Source organism: Equus przewalskii, chromosome 6 (assembly GCF_037783145.1).
Source record: "Equus przewalskii isolate Varuska chromosome 6, EquPr2, whole genome shotgun sequence".
Taxonomy (NCBI): domain Eukaryota; kingdom Metazoa; phylum Chordata; class Mammalia; order Perissodactyla; family Equidae; genus Equus; species Equus przewalskii.
The window spans coordinates 25,546,182-25,566,367 of NC_091836.1; the positions used below are offsets into that span (position 1 = coordinate 25,546,182).

Here is a 20,186-nt window from a genome sequence, read left to right on the forward strand (position 1 = left end):
CTGCCTTTTACTTGGTATACAGACTACTCAAAAAAAAAAAAACCCTACATGATGCCTCTGTTTAACACTTCATTATAGAAAGCTGCTGTCAATTTCACACATAAGACACTATGTTTTGGGGCCAGCTGGGTGGCGTAGCTCACGCACTTAGGCAGCCCAGGGTTCCCAGGTTCAGATCCCGGGCCCAGACGTACACACCGCTCATCAAGCCATGCTGCGGCGACCTCCCACATACAAAATAAAGGAAGACTGGCACAAACGTTCACTCAGGGACAATCTTCCTCACCAAAAAGAGACAAAAAAAAAAAAAAATCATACAATTTGTAATAAAAATAAACTTCCTCAAAAAAAGAGAGACTGTTTTTAGACACAAACTCTATACCAAAGGTAGCAGGGCTACTTTGCTACTGTCTTTGTCAATTATTATCAAAATTCCATTTTAATTAAGAAAGCAGTTTTTGAACACCTTCTGCCTAGACATACAGGCCTGTCTACAAAAAAATTTTAGTTTTAATTTGACTATGTATTATTTATACTTCCAATTGCTACAGAAACAAAGGTTTGATCATTTTGTACTTGAGTATGTCAAAATCTTTTTATTATATAAGCAAAGGTGTCTGGGCATTGACTGGAAGGAAGCACAAGAGAACTATGCGAATGACAGAAATTGTCTCTATCTTAATTAAGGTAGTGGTTATAAGGATTTATGAAATCTCAGTGAACTGTATACTTAAGATCTGTGCATTTCCTAGTACACAAATTTTACCTAAAAAATACAAGTGTCAAAGATGGCTATTTAATAACAAAACACTTGAGTTAGGAAGCACCAAGAGGTAGCCCCATGTAATACCACAATAAAACAAAAACCCCAGGGGCCAGCCTGGTGGCACAGCAGTTAAGTGTGCACATTCTGCTTTGGCGGCCCAGGGTTCTTTGCTTGGGATCCTGGGTGCGGACATGGCAGCACTTGTCAAGCCATGCTGTGGTAGGTGTCCCACATAGAAAGTAGAGGAAGATGGGCACAGATGTTAGTTCAGGGCCAGTCTTCCTCAGCAAAAAGAGGAGGATTGGGGGTAGATGTTAGCTCAGGGCTAATCTTCCTCAAAAAAAGCAAAAATAAAAACAAAACCCCAGGTGAAAAAACTTGCTCTTTTTTTCCCTCAGCCTTTATTTCCAATGTCTGTGCACTAATTAATTCTTAAGGAACCAAACACCTCCACTAAGCAGAAAGGAGAGAGTCTCAGGGCTGTGTGGACACTTGCATCTGCCTGTGAGCATGTACACCATATTCATCGACTAGAGCTGCCTCATACATCAGGCAAAGTGACACAAACCATCCCCATGTCAAAGGTATCACTGAAAAAGTCGTGGATGACCCACAGACCGTCTGAGGCAGATTAAGAGAAGAAGAAATGAAGCAAAATGTCACTGATAACCACATGGCCCAAATGAGTCCCTCATAATCGCCAAGGAGATGCTCATCAGATCACGGAGGACAAGTGAGGAATGTCAAATGGTACAAATGTAAATAACTTACATTACAAATGGAAACCGCCACTTTGATCTACAAGTAGCTAAAAGAATATTTTAGCCAAAAAGCCAGGTCTATTTTGTTCAGAAATAAACGCAGAAATGAATACATACTGGATCTCTCTTTTAAGGGTTAAGAAAAACACCTTTACTCTGGAAGGAAAAAAAAGGAGCTCCTTCTCGAATGCTAGGTTTAACGATTGGCAGACTGTAGAAAACACAAATGACACCCAAGATAACTAGCGTAGACTAAAGCACAACATGCTCATTTTTTAAATTAACTCCAGTGCAACTCCAAAGTCAGCCCTTCTTACCAGCACTCTTAAAAAAAAAAAAAAAGCATTACCAACATTGGCTACATAAACACAATTACCCATGCTCATTTCTGACATTTTGCCTCTTTTCCCTAAAGACTACTAAACACAGCCACTTGAGCACGTAGGAACAGACTGCCTTGAAAGATGAATAAAGCTCCCACAGTGCCCTACAACCCTAAAGTGACGTAAGGTGGCAGCATCTCGAGAGCCACGATGGGCCCACCTGCTAGCACTACCAAAGTTAAGGCTGCAACATTTTTCAGACTCCTGGGCTGAAATACAGCCTTAGAGATCATCTAATCAATTCGTTTTCAAATGTTTTTAAGAAACTATGAATCCCTCCTCCTTGTCTTAAAAACGGAAGTTCTATCAGATGCCCTTCCACCTTCTTTTTGTCCCAATGGACACATGATTATCCACTGATAATAACAGATGCAGAAAAAGACCCACAGGTCATTTGGAAATGTGCAACTACCACCTCACCCCACACGTCCACTCTGGTGCCCAGCCTGAACAGCTTTCCCCATGTTTCTATCCTTATTCACAAGCAAACCTAGAGGGTATTCTACAGAATCCTAGGATTCTGGGTAAACATAGCTTGAAAATCACTTACCTGGTCCAACCTTTCATTTTATAATTAAAGGTAAAATGAGAGGCAGTATGGTATAACTGAAAAGGAAACAGCAGAATGAAAGTCAATCCTGGTCCTAGCCCTTGCTAGGTAGATGACCCTGAGCAAATCTCTTAAACTCTTTAAGCTTTAGTTTCCTCATCATAATATGGGAATAATCATATCTGCCCAGTATACTTTCTACAAAAGTGCTGTGTAAACAGCAGAGTGCATAAATTAAGGTGTTGTTATTTTTATTGTTAGGTTATTATTAGCCAAGATGACATGGTGAGTTAAATGCATGGCCAGATCTGGAACTGGAGTCTTCTGAATGCCTCTCTAAGGCTTTTTCCACTACTTCACACAATACTTGTGTTCACTGCTAAGCCACTATTATCAACTTCTCAAACCTGAGTTTTATAATAACCATCTTTATCAGGAAAACAAAATGGTGCCGTGCATAAAACTAAATCTTTAAGATTACATGAAATAAATATCTGCAAGGAATTTACAGCCTAAGCAAGCTGAAAGGCAGAAGTGTAGATAAAGGATATACCTGCATTCTACAAGATGACATACTGTGACTGCTCGTTAAGGCACTAATGAAACAAGCTTGACCGCTGAGCCGCTGTGTGCAACTGACGTGCTGAAGAAGATAAGGAAAGCCCCCAAGTGGATGAATAACAACTTGAAGGTGTACACATTGATTAGAACCCAACCATGACTTTTAACAATTAAAAATGTCCCAAAGCAATACATGGTTAACATCCAGGTCAAATGTAAATACTATTTGACGAAGTAATCTAAGCTACAAATTATATATTAATAAAAGACTGAATGGGCACATCTCTGCTGCAAGCCTTGCCTGGACAATAAAAAGAGAGGCCTAGGTGCTGGTTATTTAGTGCTCCAGAGGTCTACCAGCTCTCTGGCCACTGAGCTCCCCCACGCACAGCCTATAATGAGTCGCTGCTGTTTCACCTGTCTAAAGGGTGAAGGAGAAACAGCAAAATCAAGAAACTCGATGGAAAAAAGGATAGAGAAAATAAAGCCAGACATGTCACTAAAATGTAGCATGAGTAAAAAAAAATACTAGATTATTCAAAGAATTTCTAAGACTAACGGAAAGCTGCTTCTCACAGAAAACTTGGAAAATACTACCAATGTGATATTATTTCGGAACAAACGGAATTTGTTTTAAAAAGTTGTGTTTATAAGCTCATGCATGTTCATAAAGTGATTCATTTGGGAGGAGCAGACAGTCATCAGAAGCAGTTAAAAAGCTACAGCTTCAAATGCTCAAGCTACTCATCTAGACTTAAAGGTTATAGTGGCATTTCTTGAAAACATATTAGTCATCACTGCTCTAACTATACATCTCTGTATAGAAAACATGGAAAACAGGGCGGACTAGCAGTACACAAGTTTGTCACTGACAACAGTTAGAAAAGTCAAACCACATTAGAAAATAGCATGGCACCCTGTTAACATCTGTACACTTCATCATCCTGGAAACTGCACATCACTGACCATAAGCACTATGGACTACTTTCAGGGAAGGCTGTTTTCTGAAACTGACTCATCCTGACACATCTTTGGTGTTTGAAGATGTGATGAGACAATGCAAGAACAAAGCGATGGGTCAATAAAATTATAGCAAACCAAATTACAGCACAGCAAGGTAAGCTGATCTTACAATTGCGGGTATGTCTACTCAAAGTTCTGAGTAATTATCCTCTCACTTCAATGAAGATAGTGCATTACACTTGTGGGGCCTGAACTTACAGGGGGCTTTTTATTACTGAAAACAATACTGACTAAAATTTATAGAGCATTTATTGTTTAAAAAGCACTTGTACTATTACTATGTCCATTTTGCAAAAGAACTGAAGCTCAGAGAAGGGAAATGACTTGCCTAAAATGATAGACACTAAAAAGATGATGGTACAACTCAAACTCAATTCCTATGACTCCAGATTCTATGATATTCCTTAAAGTTAAAACTTTTTTTAATTTGTCATCATGAAACCTTTCATCCACGAAAACTTTCATCACTCATTCCGTTATCTAGTCAAGAAATATTTACTAAATATCGACTATAGGGGGTGGCCCGGTGGCGCAGCAGTTAAATTCGCACGTTCTGCTTCTCAGCGGCCCGGGGTTCACCGGTTCAGATCCCCAGTGCGGACACGGCACCACTTGGCAAAAGCCATGCTGTGGTATGCATCCCACGTATAAAGCAGAGGAAGATGGGCATGGACGTTAGCTCAGGGCCAGTCTTCCTCAGCAAAAAGAGGAGGAGTGGCAGTAGTTAGCTCAGGGCTAATCTTCCTCAAAAAAAAGAATCAACTATATTTTGGACACTATTCTCTCGCCTTGAGGAAACAAAAAGGGTACACAATTCCTGCTTTAAGTGGTAAAGGGGGTGTATCACAATCTAGTATAAGGGTCAGGGACAAATTAACCAAAAGAAAAAGGTACATCAATATAGGAAGTGGCAACAAAAGTGGGTATGTGGCACAATGGGAACACAAATGAGGAAGCCCTTAATTCCTCCTAAAGAGGGCAAGAAAGCTTTCCACAGGGGGCTATAATGTTACCTGAATCTTGAAAAGTGAAAGAAATCTGGCAAGGAGATAGGAGAGGGAGGACGCAGCTCTGGAATAAAAAACAAGACAGGTAAAGGCATAAAGGCCAGAAAAAATATATGTAATATATTGAGGAAACTAGCTTAGGAGCATATCAGGCATGGCCAGAGACAAAGCAGGAAGACAGGCAGGGGCCACGGAAACCAAGACCAGGCTCGTTGATGCTATGCTAAGGAAAATAGGTTTTGTTTTACGAGAGAGAGAAGACAGTGAAGGTGAATAACAGGCTGAAATTTATGCTTTAAAAAGATCGAACCGGTTTTAGAGTGGAGGATGAAACTCAGGGATATGAGGCCAGAAATAGGCATAAATAAAGTTAAGACTTTACTGCAGTAATACAAAAAATATGAGTAGCTAAATTAAGGCAGTGAAAAAGAGAATGAAGGGGAGGTAACAAATTAGCTATTTTGGAAGCAGAATCTTAAAACTTAGTGACTGACAAGAAGTAGCAGGCAAGGTTGAAGGAGCAATCTAGGCTAACTCTCAGACTTCTGGCTTATACTACTGGGTAGAGATGGAGAAGATGTTCTGGTTAGATAAATAATGAGTCCAGTTTTAGATAACTGAGATAAGTCTGTGATAACTGAGAAAAGTCTGTGATATCTATGTGGCATAAGGTAAAGATGTCCAATACACAGTTAGAGAAACTGGGCCCTAAAACTCAGAAGAGATATGAGATTTAGGAGTGATTAGGGCGTAAGCTGTAGTTGAAGACACAGCCCAGGAAGAACAGAAATACAGAGAGAAGACACTGAGAAAAGAACCTCAGAGAATCCAAATACTTAAGGGGTAAAGAGAAACAATGTTAGAGACTGAGAAGAGGACAGAGTTGCAGGAGGAGAGCCAAGATAAAGCATTTGGAAACCTAGAGAAAGGAGAAATTCAAGAAAGAGGAGTTATCACAATTTAAAAAAAAAATTTTTTTAAAGAGGGGAGTATGAAGGGGCATAAACTGAAATAATATTTCTGTAAAGTATTTCATACTTTGGCATTGTGTTGTTTTCAAAGACCTCTAAGATGCCCACACCCAATGACACACTAATTCCACATCTAAGAATCTATTCTAAGAAAGGAATCAGAAATCCTGACAGTGGTTTATATACAAAGATGCTCATCACAGGATTATTTATAATAGCAAACAAAATGGAAAGATTTTAAATGTATAGAGAGGAATGGTTAAATAAATTATAGTACATTTATACAATGAATACTATGAGCCATTTAAAAATTATATTTATGATAATTTTTAAGTAATATGAAAAAACACTTAACAACATTTGTTGAAGAGAACAGGACACATCCCTGCATATTCAGTTAACTATGTAAAATAAAAGTGCGTAGAGGAAAAAAAGGCAAAAGGGATAAAATATAACAAAATCTCTTCATGTGCTTATGTGCCATTTGTACATCCTCTTTTGTATATGTCTCTTCATGTCTTTTGCCATCTTCTAACTGACTGATCTGGTTTTTTACTAGTGAACTGTGGGGTTCTTTTATATTCTAGATACTAGTCTTTTGTTGGATGTGTGGTTCACAAATATTTTCACCCAGACTGTAGTTTGTATTTTCATCCTTTTAACATGTCTTTAGCTAAATTAAGTAGCTAAAGTCTTTAATATCCTTTTAAGCAGAACAAAAGTTTTTAGTTTTTATGAAGTCCAATATATCAATTTTTCCTTTTACAGTCCACGCTTTTGTGTCAAGTCTGAGAACTCTTTGCCTAGATCTAGATTCCAAAATTTTTCTCGGTTTTTTCCCTAAAAGTTTTATAATTTTATGTTTTGCATTTAACTCCATGATCCATTTTGAGCTCGTTTTTGTATGTGTGAAGTTTACGTTAAAATTCATTTTTCTTGGTCTATCAAAGTCCAGTTGTTCCAACACCATTATTGAAAAGGCCATCTTTCCCCTATCAAATTGCTTTTGTATCTCTGTCAAAAGTTAGTTGGGCAATGGCTAATGGGCACAGTGTTTCTTTTTTTAGGTGATGAAAATGTGCTAGAATTAGGTAGTGGTGAACGTTGTACAACTAGGTGAATCCACTAAAAACTACTGAATTGTACAAAAGGAAAAATTTTATGGTCTGTAAGTTATACCTCAATTTAAAAAACTCCACTGAGAATATTGGTGTAGGTCTCTGTTATTCTGGGCTTTCTATTCTGTTACATTGATCTAAGTGTCCACCACTCTCACCAGTATCACACAACCTTGATTATTATAGCTATAAATTCTTGAAATCGGGTAGAGTGATTTGTCCCACTTTTTCTTATAATAGCCATTCTAGTTCCTTTGTATTTCCACATATATTTTATCATAATCTTGTCTATATCTACAAAACATTGCTGGAATTTTTATAGGAATTGCACTAAACTTGTATGTCAATTCGGTAAAAAGTGACATCTTTACTATGTCGAGTCTTTCAATCCATAAACACGTCTCTTCCACTTATTCAGATCTTTGATTTCTTTCATAAGCATTCTGTAGTTTTCAGCATACAAGTCCTGTCCATGTTTTGTTAGACATACACTTAAGTATTACTTTTTTATTTAAGCAATTATAAATGATATTGTATTTATTTCCACATGTTCATTGTTAATATATATAAATGCAATAGATTTACATATGTTTATCTCACATCCTCCAATCTTGACAATGCACATATTATTTCTAGAAGTTTATCTGTAGATTCCTTTCTTCACAATCATGTCATCTGTAAATAGGGAAATTTTATTTCTTCCTTTCTGATCTATACACCTTCTATTTCTTTTTCTTGCCTTATTGCACTAGCTAGAACTTAGAGCACTATGTTGAATAAGGATAGTGAGAACAGATATCTTGCCTTATTCCCAATCGTAGCAGAAAAGGACTGTTTTTCACCAATAAATATAATGTTAGCTGTAGGTGTCTTTGTAGATGCTCTTTATCAAGTTGAGGAAGTAGAGACCTTCTAAGATTATGTATAAGAAGAGTTTGCCACTCACAAAGGGGAAAGCAATTACTTGTTTCTCTCTCTCTCCCTCTCTCATGTACATCCAAAGATTAGTCTTTTAACCTTACAAGGCAACACTTACACTGTCCTATTAAGCAATTCACTCTATGGTAAGCTATCTACACGTGACTCTTTAACACTGTTAATTAAATTTAACCACGATATTTCCTATCAGGCATTTCCTACCAGAATAGCTTGGCCATAAAGATAAGACAATAACTTTCTGTTTTAAATTGGTAACCTAGATAACTTGGACAACTAGATTATTAAATACAATAATAACAGAGACTACATCACACATTGCTTATACTCCTACTGTGCCTAGAATGCAGCCAGCAATTAACAAAGCCATTTATTTAACTCACTATTTTACAGCATCATTATATGTTTTAAAAAGGAAAGGCCAAAATTTCAACCCCTTCAATGTGAATTTGAATGGACTACATCAACATTTAAGTATAATGGATATTTACAACCTATAGAGAAACACAGTTTGTTTCCTACTTGTCAAATATCTGATCCAAGTAATAAAAACAGGCTTCTTTTTTCACATGTGGTAGGAGAAGCCTAGATGAAAGTGGAAAAAAGCGCCCTTTTCAAATGATAACATCAGAAGACTAAAGATGGAGTAAAAATAACAATAAAAAACTTGCGTACTTTTTGTAGATTTCTTCTGGAATCTTTCCATTGACCAAGTTTCTATTAATAGTCTGAAGCATTTAAAATATTCTTGCTCCCATGGCTACCACAAAGTCAGGTGGGGAAGGCTCAAAATGAGCAGACTATGGGGTCGGCCCGTTGGCATAGTGGTTAAGTTTGTGCACTCCGCTTCGGCGGCCAGGGGTTTGCAGGTTCAGATCCCAGGCACAAATCTGTACACCACTCATCAGGCCACGCTGCGCAGACATCCCACATACAAAATAGAGGAAGACTGGCACAGATGTTAGCTCAGCAACAATATTCCTCAAGCAAAATAAAGATCGGCAACAGATGAACAGATGTTAGCTCAGGGCCAATCATCCTCACCAAAAAAAAAAAAAAAAAAAGCAGACTAGCCTCTATTCACTGTACCTGTGTATATATGTATGTATGTACGTGTGTGTGTGTGTATGCTTTGTACAGACATGCTGCAAAATAAAGAAAATAAATGCATACAAAGTCAAGCCTTCCTTGCAAAATTCCTTGTAGTCGTTGTTTATCCTGGAGGAGAGGCTAAGCCACAAATTAAAGCATTTTTCAAAAATTTTATTTTCAAGCTACTAACTTGGAAATGTTTCCTTATATAACAATATTCACCTCATATATGTCAACATAACCAAAAACAACAAATATCTGTCACCTCAAACAGAATGAAAGTTACAAGTTCCCACTCCAGCTCCAATATTTGGTAAGCTTTAGTTACAGTTTGATTTCTTCTAGGCCTAGAACCGACTGACCCACACTAATTGGCTAAATAACCAATCGGCCTAATGCTTAAACACTATTCGTTAGTCATCACAAAAAAGCTGTTTCTATACCCCTGGTTTCATCTTACTTCTAACTGGAACACAACCAAAAAGCAGAAGGTGAATTTAAAAGAGGGGAGGCGGCGGGGAGACAGACTCTGAGCAGGCAAAATAAATCAGAAGGTTCATGCACTAAAGCCTATGCATTACGTTGAAGAAGAAAAGCCTCTTCGGTCCGTACTAAAATATTATTTCATATAAAAATCATTATTAAGTTTCTCGTTTCCAGCCCACAGCATATTAAAAGGAGAAAAAAGTAGAAAGGGGAACCAGGGGAGAAAAAGTCCGTTAGATTGAGGGAAGAGACTGAAGTATTACAAAACAGAATTCAACAAAACATTTAGCTCATTCAATTCATGGGAAAGAGCCCTATACACTTCAGTGCAAAAAACAGTGTTCATAATGATGACCCTGAGTCATCAAACAAATTTAAATTATATTAATATGTCCTGTTTAAGAAAATATTTAATTCATCAAAAATACACACCCAGGAAAGGTGTCACTATTAAGCAAACTGGCTTTGGAGTCAAATACATCTTTGGATTGAAACACATACTGGCTCTGTGACCTTCGACAAGCTACTGATATTCTCTAAGAACCAGTTTCCTTATATGTAAAGTGGAACCAATAAAACCTACCTCATTGGGTTGTTGTCTGGCATGTAAGAGCTCAATAATTATTAGTCATTTCTGTTACTACGGTTACTGCTACCACTATTATTCACTGTGGAAAGATTTCCATCCCAAATGGCTTTTATTGAGCTATAACTACATATACTAAAACACACATATTAGTGTACCATTTGATGAATTTTGACAAATGTATGTACCCATAAGACCATCACTCCAGTCAAGATATAGGATATTTCCGCCAGAAAGTTCCTTCCCACTCTTTTCCAGTCAATTCCATTCGTCCAGCCAGAGACAACTACTGTTCTGATTTCCATTACCATTACTTGGTAATGAATAGTTTTGAATAGTTTTACCTATTCTACTATTCATATAAATGGAATCATATAGCACATACCCCTTTGTGTCTGGTTTCTTTTGTTCAACATAATGTTTTTAAGATTCAAGTTCATCCTTGTTTATTTGAGTAGTATTTTATTGTATGAATATGCCAGCATTTATTTATCTGTTGGTCGTTTCCAGTTTGGGGCTATAATCCAAATATTTTTGTAAACAATAGGTTCGCCATTAAGACTCATTTATCAGTAGTATTCACAATATGGAATATATTATCGTTAATATTAATAAAGGAAGTATTAATATATAAAATGCAGATATTTCAAAGCCTATACAAGGCCTTTTTTTTTAAGGAAGATTAGCCCTGAGCTAACATCTGCTGCCTATCCTCCTCATGGCCCAATGCATAGGATATATATCTGTACTTTCCTAGAATCCAAGATCCATTCTTTTTGTACAAGATGGAAATAGGAAATAACATTTTTTAAAATAATAATGTAAGTAATAAATTGTTTCTTATAATAACATAAAGAATATATAACTTGTATTTTCCTGAAAGTTGAGATATTGTGGTATGGATATATTTTGCAACAAGTGCTCAGAAAAAATAACCATAACAGAAGGAAATGTGGAAATATAGATGTTATGGAGACAACTCATGGGTTCCTGGGCTCATGCTAAGCTTTGGAAGGCCCAGCTGATTCGACTTAAAGAGTCTGCATTCTGAATGACAAAAATATCTAAAACTAATAGCAACAAATGTTGGAGAGGTTGCGGAGAAAAAGGAACCCTCATACACTGCTGGTGGGAATGCAAACTGGTGCAGCCACTATGGAAAACCGTATGGAGATTCCTCAAAAAATTAAAAATAGAACTACCATATGATCCAGCCATCCCACTACTGGGTATTTATCCAAAGAGCATGAAGTCAGCAATCCCAAAAGTCCTGTGCACCCCAATGTTTATTGCAGCACTGTTTACAATAGCCAAGACGTGGAAGCAACCTAAGTGTCCAGCAACAGATGAATGGATAAAGAAGATGTGGTACATACATACAATGGAATACTACTCAGCTGCAAAACAGAACAAAATCATTCCATTTGCAATAACATGGATGGACCTTGAGAGAATTATGTTAAGTGAAATAAGCCAACGAGAGAAGGATAATCTGTGTATGACTCCACTCATATGAGGAATTTAAAATTATGGACTAAGAACAGTTTAGTGGATGCCAGGGGAAAGATGGGGTGGGGGGTGGGCACAAAGGGTGAAGTGGTGCACCTACAACACGAATGACAAACATTAATGTATAACTGAAATTTCACAAGATTGTAACCTATCAATAACTCAATAAAAAAAAAAAGAGTCTGCATTCTGACTGTGCTTACAGAAACGTCAGCTCCTGAAGAAAGAAGTCATAAAACCGAAGGTAGTAATCAGCATGGGAAATATTTTAGGACATAACTCAAGGTTTGCATTTTCCCAAGAATTCGTTAGAGAGAAAAAAAAAACGAAGATCTAAATATATCCTCTCAAGAGATCGGAATAGCTCCTTTAAAGCAGAATTTTCGACTTTTCTCTCCAAGCAAACATTGACATACTTACTGTCCTTATTCCATCACAGGCAACTTGCACTAGCGTATCATTAGTTCCTGCAGGACCGCTACACGCCACCAGGCCAAAGCCACGTGGAAGATCTATTAAATGACTCTCTGGCAAAATAGTTAGGGCTTTCAACAGGGAAACTCTGGTGAAATTTGGGGTATTACATAAAAATTATGCAGATTCCTGTTAAATTTGAAACCCCTAATTCATTAAGAAATAAATCCCTTACGGGAAACTCAGAGCACCGTATCAGGTCATTCATTTCTAATGTTACAGAGTGCGTGCAGCAAAACTAGAAGGTGTTTATGCAATTATTAACTAGTTATGCAAGATCTTAATTTTAAATTTTTGCTTGTTTACCTGCCCCCATAGCTAAGTATTGTACATCATTTGTTTCTTTAAAATATTTGGTGGTGAGGGGCTAGCCCCGTGGCCGAGCGGTTAAGTTCGCGCGCTCCGCTGCAGGCGGCCCAGTGTTTCGTTGGTTCCAATCCTGGGCGCGGACATGACACTGCTCATCAGACCACGCTGAGGCAGCGTCCCACATGCCACAACTAGAAGAACCCACAATGAAGAATACACAACTATGTACCGGGGGGCTTTGGGGAGAAAAAGAAAAAAATAAAATCTTTAAAAAAAATAAAAAATAAATAAAAAAAAAAATATTTGGTGGTGAAAATTAAGCCTAAGTCAAGGATACCGTTAATTTCTCTCCAAACAAAAACACTACTCAAGGTGAGTATTAATCTAGGAAGACTGTGGTGCCTGGTCTTTCCCAGAATCTTGGTTGTATCTGTTGCCAGGAAAAAAAACTGTTTTTATCAAAGCCATAGGCAAACACAGCGTGGCCTGAAAAGTCTAAAAGATTCTGTGAGTTCTTAAGAAATGTTCTAAATGATCCTCTTGTCATTGCGGAGGCAAGAAAAATTCGCAAGGTAAATCCAGGCAAAAATCAAGAGTCACTACAAAAAGTATAGAGAATGATAAATTAAGAATAGCCCTTGTCCTCAAGCAGCTTAACATTAACAATAAAAGTCAACTACAAGAGATATCACAAAGCAAAACAAGATTACCTGCCACATGACTCACAGACAACTTGGCTATCTGAGTTCAAAGGAGGGAATGATCACCTGGGCAAGAAAAAGCTGCGAAAGCGTCCCCTAGGCTGAGAAGCGTTTAAGGGAGGCTGTCAGGAATGGGTGGAAGTACTTAGAATGAGGAAGAGCACTCAGGCCCTACACTTGTACTCCTGTCCTCACAGTCCTGACTCTGTTGAAGGAGGCTACATTGGAAGAAGGAAGTGGATCTGAAGCCTTTTATTAGCATTAAGCAACTAATATGAATAAGGATGGAAAAGAAATGTAACCGAATTCCAAGTTCCTGCCACTCCCAAACAATAAAGCAAGCAAGCCTCAAGACCTAGGCTGGACAGGACAAACCTCAATGACTCAGCTTAGGACCAGCTGTAAATGGAAGTTTTGGTTAAACAAAACAACTACTTGCTTTGAATTTGCCTCCTGTGTAAGTAGGGTAATTGCCCTAGATAAAAAGACATCTTCCAAGGCAGAAAGTGTAAAAGAGATGACAATCAAGCAGAAGGAAAAAACACATGCACTAAAAACAACAGAACCACCACAGAGCCAGTGATTCAAAGGCTGCCTGGTCTGCTTGCCAAGAAACAAGTTAATTCCTATGCTAAACACCTTTCCTCTGTTTTCAATGGTTTTTCAAATGCTGAATGCATGAAGAAATCATACCACTTAAGAAGTTCTGAAAAGTGTTATGATTTCTCTTTTCTGCTGTACATTTTAAGGCAGAGCTCTATTTTGTCTTATTTCTGAATCAAAAGAAAGCAGAAACCTTAGCCAGAATAATTTACAACAGATATGTGAATTTACATATCAGACAATATTTTTTAAAGCAGAAATGCTCTGCCTGGGGACTCTTATAAGATTACTGACCTGTCTTGGCCTAAACACAACCTTCCCCTCTTCCAAGCACAATCTTCCTGTTTTCTCAGCCTCATCTGAACCTGCTCAACCAAAGAACCACTCAGAAAACTTCACAGAATACCAACTTTAACAATTTATAGACAAATCAACACACCCCTGGCTCTAGTCTAGAATGAATTACTACAAGATTCTTTATTTCCAATGACTCTCCAGTCCTCTTGTCTTTGCTAATAATCTCACATCTTTCCTCCACAGACGAATCAAAGCTAAGGCTCTTCCCAATACCCCCATTTACGCAGGATCTCTCAGATGGGAATCACCTCGGCTCTACATTGAGGCTTTGGCAATTCTCAGCCCAGGAAGGGAGGAATCTGACTCTTGAGGGTACAGTTTAAAAGAAAAAGCATAATTAATAAAAAATTTTATTGGATAAATAAAAAGATACCATTGTCTTCATGTTATAAACACCAAAAATAAAGCTTGGCAATGAGAAAATATTCAGAACAAATTCAGTTTATGGCAGGCTTGCTATTAAGGTACGACACTAGCAGTGCATTTATGGGGCAATGTACACTAGAATTCTTACTGCAAAGCATATATAGAAACACTTTCTGTTCTCCTCAGATAACAATTTAATTTAGATACTTTTTAAAGATTTTTTTAAAAAAAGTAATTTTGTAATTACTTCAAAATATTACAAAAGGCAATAAGGCATGAGATTTTTACATTTATCAGAACAGGTGATGAAAGCATTGAAAATCTCTGATCGATGACCAGAGCAACAAACTGAGTAAATACAGCCAACATCACCTCCAAAAGTGAACTAAATAAGAAAATGTTGGAACCTAGTGCTTTGAGCTCCTAATCTAGTGCTCACTTATTTGCTATAAAATAGAGAATAAACTGAATGTTGGACTACTATTTGCCCCACAATAGAAGATAAAGTAATGTGAAGTAGAGGGGAAGAAAAAAATAAAATCTGAAGAAATAGATCTATTTAATACTTTGACTAAAATCTGAAGGTTCAAGTTCAAAGGGCATATTTTCTTTAAAAGGAATAGCAGCTAATTTTACATTAAGTCAAACCTGTTGCACCATAAGTAACATTTGTTGAGCACTTAATATGTTCTAGACACCCTGGTAAGTGCTTTCCACGATTTAATCCTTACGAAGACACTAATGAAGTAGCTACGATATTTTACAGAGGAGAAAATAGAGGTTTATAACAGTTAGGAAACTTACCCAACTGCTAATAAATGGGAGGCTGAAACTCCCATGCAGGTGATTGGACTCCAAAAGCCTGGGCTCACCGCTATTCCCTCAGCAAGGAGAGCAGTTTCAAGTGAGGCAAGGAACCTTCTTTTTTTTTAAAACATTTTATCTTTTCCTTTTTCTCCCAATGCCCCGTGGTACATAGTTGTGTATTTGTTAGTTGTGGGTCCTTCTAGTTGCAGCATGTGGGATGAGCGGTGCCATGTCCGCACCCAGGGTTCGAACCAGGGAAACCCTGGGCCACCGAAGCAGAGCTCATGAACTGCACCACTCTGCCACGGGCCGGAACCTTCTTGACTGTACACAACATCCTGCATCTCCCACACACTCATTTCTACCACTCCCACGACCCACCTGAACTCCTGCTAATTGTTCTTAGTCACTTAGAACTTATCAGGTGGCTAGACAAACGTCAACTTAGAAAAGGTGAAAAGGAAAGTAACTTACAACCTTGAGCCACAGTTGACGGGCCTCTTTTCCAAGGCCTCGCTTGCTCTTTCATGCATTCGCTCACTCACTCACTCACTGAGCACCTACTACAGAAGCAATACTGTGTTGTCATTAAGAGCATCAGATTGCTTAGGTTCAAATCTTGGCTCCATCACTAACTTACGTGACTGAGTAAATTACTCTACCTCTCCCTGACTTAGTTTCCTCATCTACAAAATGGGGATACCCATAGGATTGTAGTAAAGATTAATCATATAAAGAACTTAGAACAGTGTCTGGTACTTGGTAAACAATAAACACTAGCTTGTATTATTACTCTGTGTCGGGGAACAGTTAAGCTAGGAGCTTTAGGTAATACGGCATGGTATTCCCTCTCTTCTCAAGCTTGCAATCTAAGACAGGTGCATAAATAATCACAAACCAATCTGTAAATATCACTATAGGTGTTAGCAAATAAATGCTACAGATGTGCTGAGGAAGGAGAGATTACTTCTAGCTAAAGAAATCAGGAAAGGTCTCATGGAAGAGGTGGCATTTGAACTAGATCTTAATATAATGGTAGAGGAGAACATCCCAAGTACCAAATATAATCATGGAATAGTACAGAAATTGAGCTCAGGTGAAGAATTATTATGGGAGAGTAGTGGTGAATAAACCTGAAAATGTAGGTAAGATTAGGGGCAGATTATCAAGAAACCTGAAGGTTCAAATAGGATTATAGTATTTATCTGAACTCCCTATCATATTTTAAAATGTAAACTAGTACTAGTATTCCCCCCAAGTGGAATACACAGATGAAAATGAGAGTAGGAAATTCCCCAAATTTGGGGGACTGGGGGGGAGTAAGGTAAGAGAAAAAAATGATGGTCAACTAAATTTTTAAAAAGCTATGTGTTCCACCCTCATTTATCTCCTCAGGGATTCACAAGGCACACCGATATTTGAAGAGCTCTCAGACGACCTATAATAAAGAAACTGACTAATTTAATTTATTATTTTGTTATTTTGCTTTGGAATTCTATCATTTCCCAAACTTGCTTAATGATTCTTTTCCTCCTAGAACATATATTTAAACATTGAGGGATACTAGTGTTCCACAGAACTCATTCTGGGAAACTTTGATACTAAAATATCTGGGAAAATGGGCTGTGATCTCCATGAGAAGAGTATCTTATAGCTCTATAATCATTTTTCAGAAAGACTTTTCCAAAATTACACACTACTCTGGAAGTCTCTCTTACTTTGTTTTGTCCTAAGTGACAAATAAACAACTAAAGGAGTACCATGTGAGTACCATACTTTGTTTTCTACACGGAGAATAACAAAAAAAAATTTTTTTTTTTTTTTAAAGATTGGCACCTGAGCTAACAATTGTAGCCAATCTTCTATTTTTTTCCCCTGCTTTTTCTCCCCCATTCTCCCCAGTACATAGTTGTATATTTTTAGTTGTGGGTCCTTCTAGTTTTGGCATGTGGTATGCCGCCTCAACGTGGCCTGATGAGCGATGCCATGTCCGCGCCCAGGATCCAAACCGGTGAAACCCTGGGCCACCGAAGGCGGAGCACGCAAACTTAACCACTCGGCCACGGGGCCAGCCCCAAAAATCTTAAGACTATACTCCGACAACAATACAACTAGAATTAACTTCTAATTTCCTTGCCCAAAGTGGCCCAAGAATTTCAGAGATATATTTTCCTTTCCTAATCAACAAACAGAAACTGGTAGAGCCTGTTTATTATTACTCTATCCTTCACATCTTTTTAATCTTTTTCTTTCCAATTTATCAGTCTCTGTTCTTCCATCCATATGTGATTTTCCCTTTACTGGCCTACTTTTGTCATATGTACCTCTGTCCTCTTGATTTCTCTCAGCTCCCTATTCAAATTATTATCTAGAGACTGTGGACTCTCATTACGACCAGAGAACAAGTTCAACTGCTAATAAGTGACACCAGGGATGACAGATGAAGAAGTACGTGCTGCAGTTCCCCCATTCTGACCCACAGTAGACACTGCCCATCCAGCAAAGCACTCCTTCCCACTAAAACCCACAGTGCTCTAACAGCTATTTCAATCTCCTGAAACTGAAACCTGTTTACAGACAGATTCTATATGTTCCCATTTTCATTCTTTAGATTCCATTGGCTGAAATGTAAAATATACACTAGCAAACACAACTTACAGGTTAGAAAAGAAACACATGTGGTCTTGAAGGATAGAGTGGTATCTTGTCGCACATCTACGTGTTGGGATTTTAAAAGTCAGTACCTGCATCAGAAGCTCTTAAGACACATCACAGGCCCTTGCCAAAATATCAGTACCACAACCAGGAACCTCAGTACAGTTAACACACATAAGGATGAATATAAACAATCAGGATAAACTTTAAGAGAATCTTGAAAAGTTTTACCTTCTAGGAGGTTTTCTTCCATAATGACTACCTGAATTTTTTCTTTTTTTTTTTTCATAATTCCTTCTTCTCCCCAAAGCTCCCCAGTACATAGTTGTATATTCTAGTTGTGCGTGTATCTGGTTGTGCTCTGTGGGACGCCGCCTCAGCATGGCCTGATGAGCGGTGCCATGTCCGTACCCAGAATTCGAACTGGTGAAATCCTGGGCTCCCAAAGCCGAGCACGAGAACTTAACCACTCAGCCGTGGGGCCAGCCCCCTGAATGTTTTCAATTAAGTACTTCATTGTGATTTTTTCCTGAGTTAGATTTCATCTAAATATGAATAATCATCCTAATTAAGGAAAACCAATTGGCTAAAATGCTATAAGAGCAAGTCTTCTAAAATAATTCATATCTTTCTCTGTTCAACTAAAAATGTGGAGTGCAGCAGCATGAAGGAAAATATAAAACTCATTCAATGACGGCACATAAGTAAGCTAATTAAGATAAGTAAGAAACTGTTTACTTAGTAGCCACCAAATTCTATAAGCAAAATAACTGTTGGTATAATTAGGCAGTTTTGTATCTCGTTAGCTGCCATCGTGGAAGATTATGTATTGTGCAACAATGACATTTGTTGAACCCATAAAATCTAAAGCTACTATCATAAAATTGTGTTTATATATCCACACAGAACAGTAAATCTTTTTTCCCCTGCCCATGAGAGTCCCCAAAACAGCCTCTATATTCAAATTACAAATCATTTACTTGATCAGAGTTTCCCTAACCTGTGAAACTGAAGAAACAGTAGTTTTTGATTCAGCAAAAAGAATCACACCCTGTCCCACCTGGATGCCATGAAACAACTCTAGAGACCTAGGAACGGGAAGCTTAATAACTAAAAGAAAATTAGAAAGAAGAGAAACAGAACAATTTCTAAAACGCTATTCACTTCTACTTTTTCCATCTCAACATTAAACCCGTATTTATCATGTAAACAAAAACCCATTACCAGATAAAAATAAAGTGAAACTTCAGTCCTCAGTTCCTCAGCTCAGGTACTTAGACGGCCCCCTCACATGATGAGGCTTAAAAAAATTTTTAAATTTCTACTGAAATCCATCTGCTATTCAACTCACATAACTAAACAGCAAAAGCACTACCACTTACAAAACCAACTCCAGATGACATTTTCTTGGGCATTCCCCCCAAATGCCTGAACTCTTCATAACCCAGCTAAACATATTAACCATGCCTTGACATAGCTTGAACACAACCAAGCTCAGCTTCTGTCTCATGGCACTACTAGGATGAACAGTAAACTGAGCTTCTCAGCCATAGGGTCCATGTCTTCTTATTCAACCATGTTTTAGCCTCCAAATCTAACTTCCATTTTCCCTGGTTCAGAACTTAGTTATATTTTACAATATTATTACATCTACTTCCTGTCAGCCACTTCAAATTCTTTGTGAATAAGACACAGTATAAATAACGTTTTATTCACCTTTGTATCTTTGGCACTTAGTGGAGTGCCTGGCACTCATTTTTACTGACTTGAAGGCTATTGTTATTGCCCCGGGACAGTTTTAGCTCAATAAAATATTCCTGTCAAATGACCACAGCAAACCTGAGCAATATTAATTATTAACACAGATCAGATGCCACATCAGAAGCCCAGGGTCGGTGTTCCTGACAATGTTTTGGTCAATGAACAAAGGAATGCCAAAACTGTTTTTAAAACTGTTCTATTCCTTGAATCTTTTCAAAGAAAACAAAGTAATCACTTCATTTTTACAGACTAAATATAAAAACTCAAGTAGATGAAAGGAAAATTTTCAGATTTCAACTCTAATAACCATTATTTTTACTTACTTTTCTACTTTCACTTTCTAGACTTTTTTTTTGGTAGGTAGTAAAGAAACCTAATAAAATTCTTCCAAAGGAGTTTAGTAT

The 20,186-nt window shown here is 37.7% G+C and overlaps 1 protein-coding gene across 12 annotated transcripts in view; it reads right to left on the bottom strand.

Annotated features, from left to right (window-relative positions):
- Positions 1 to 20,186, bottom strand: part of SIK3 (SIK family kinase 3) — a 241,288-nt gene that overhangs the window by 174,587 nt on the left and 46,515 nt on the right. The gene's annotated exons all lie outside the window — the stretch shown is intronic.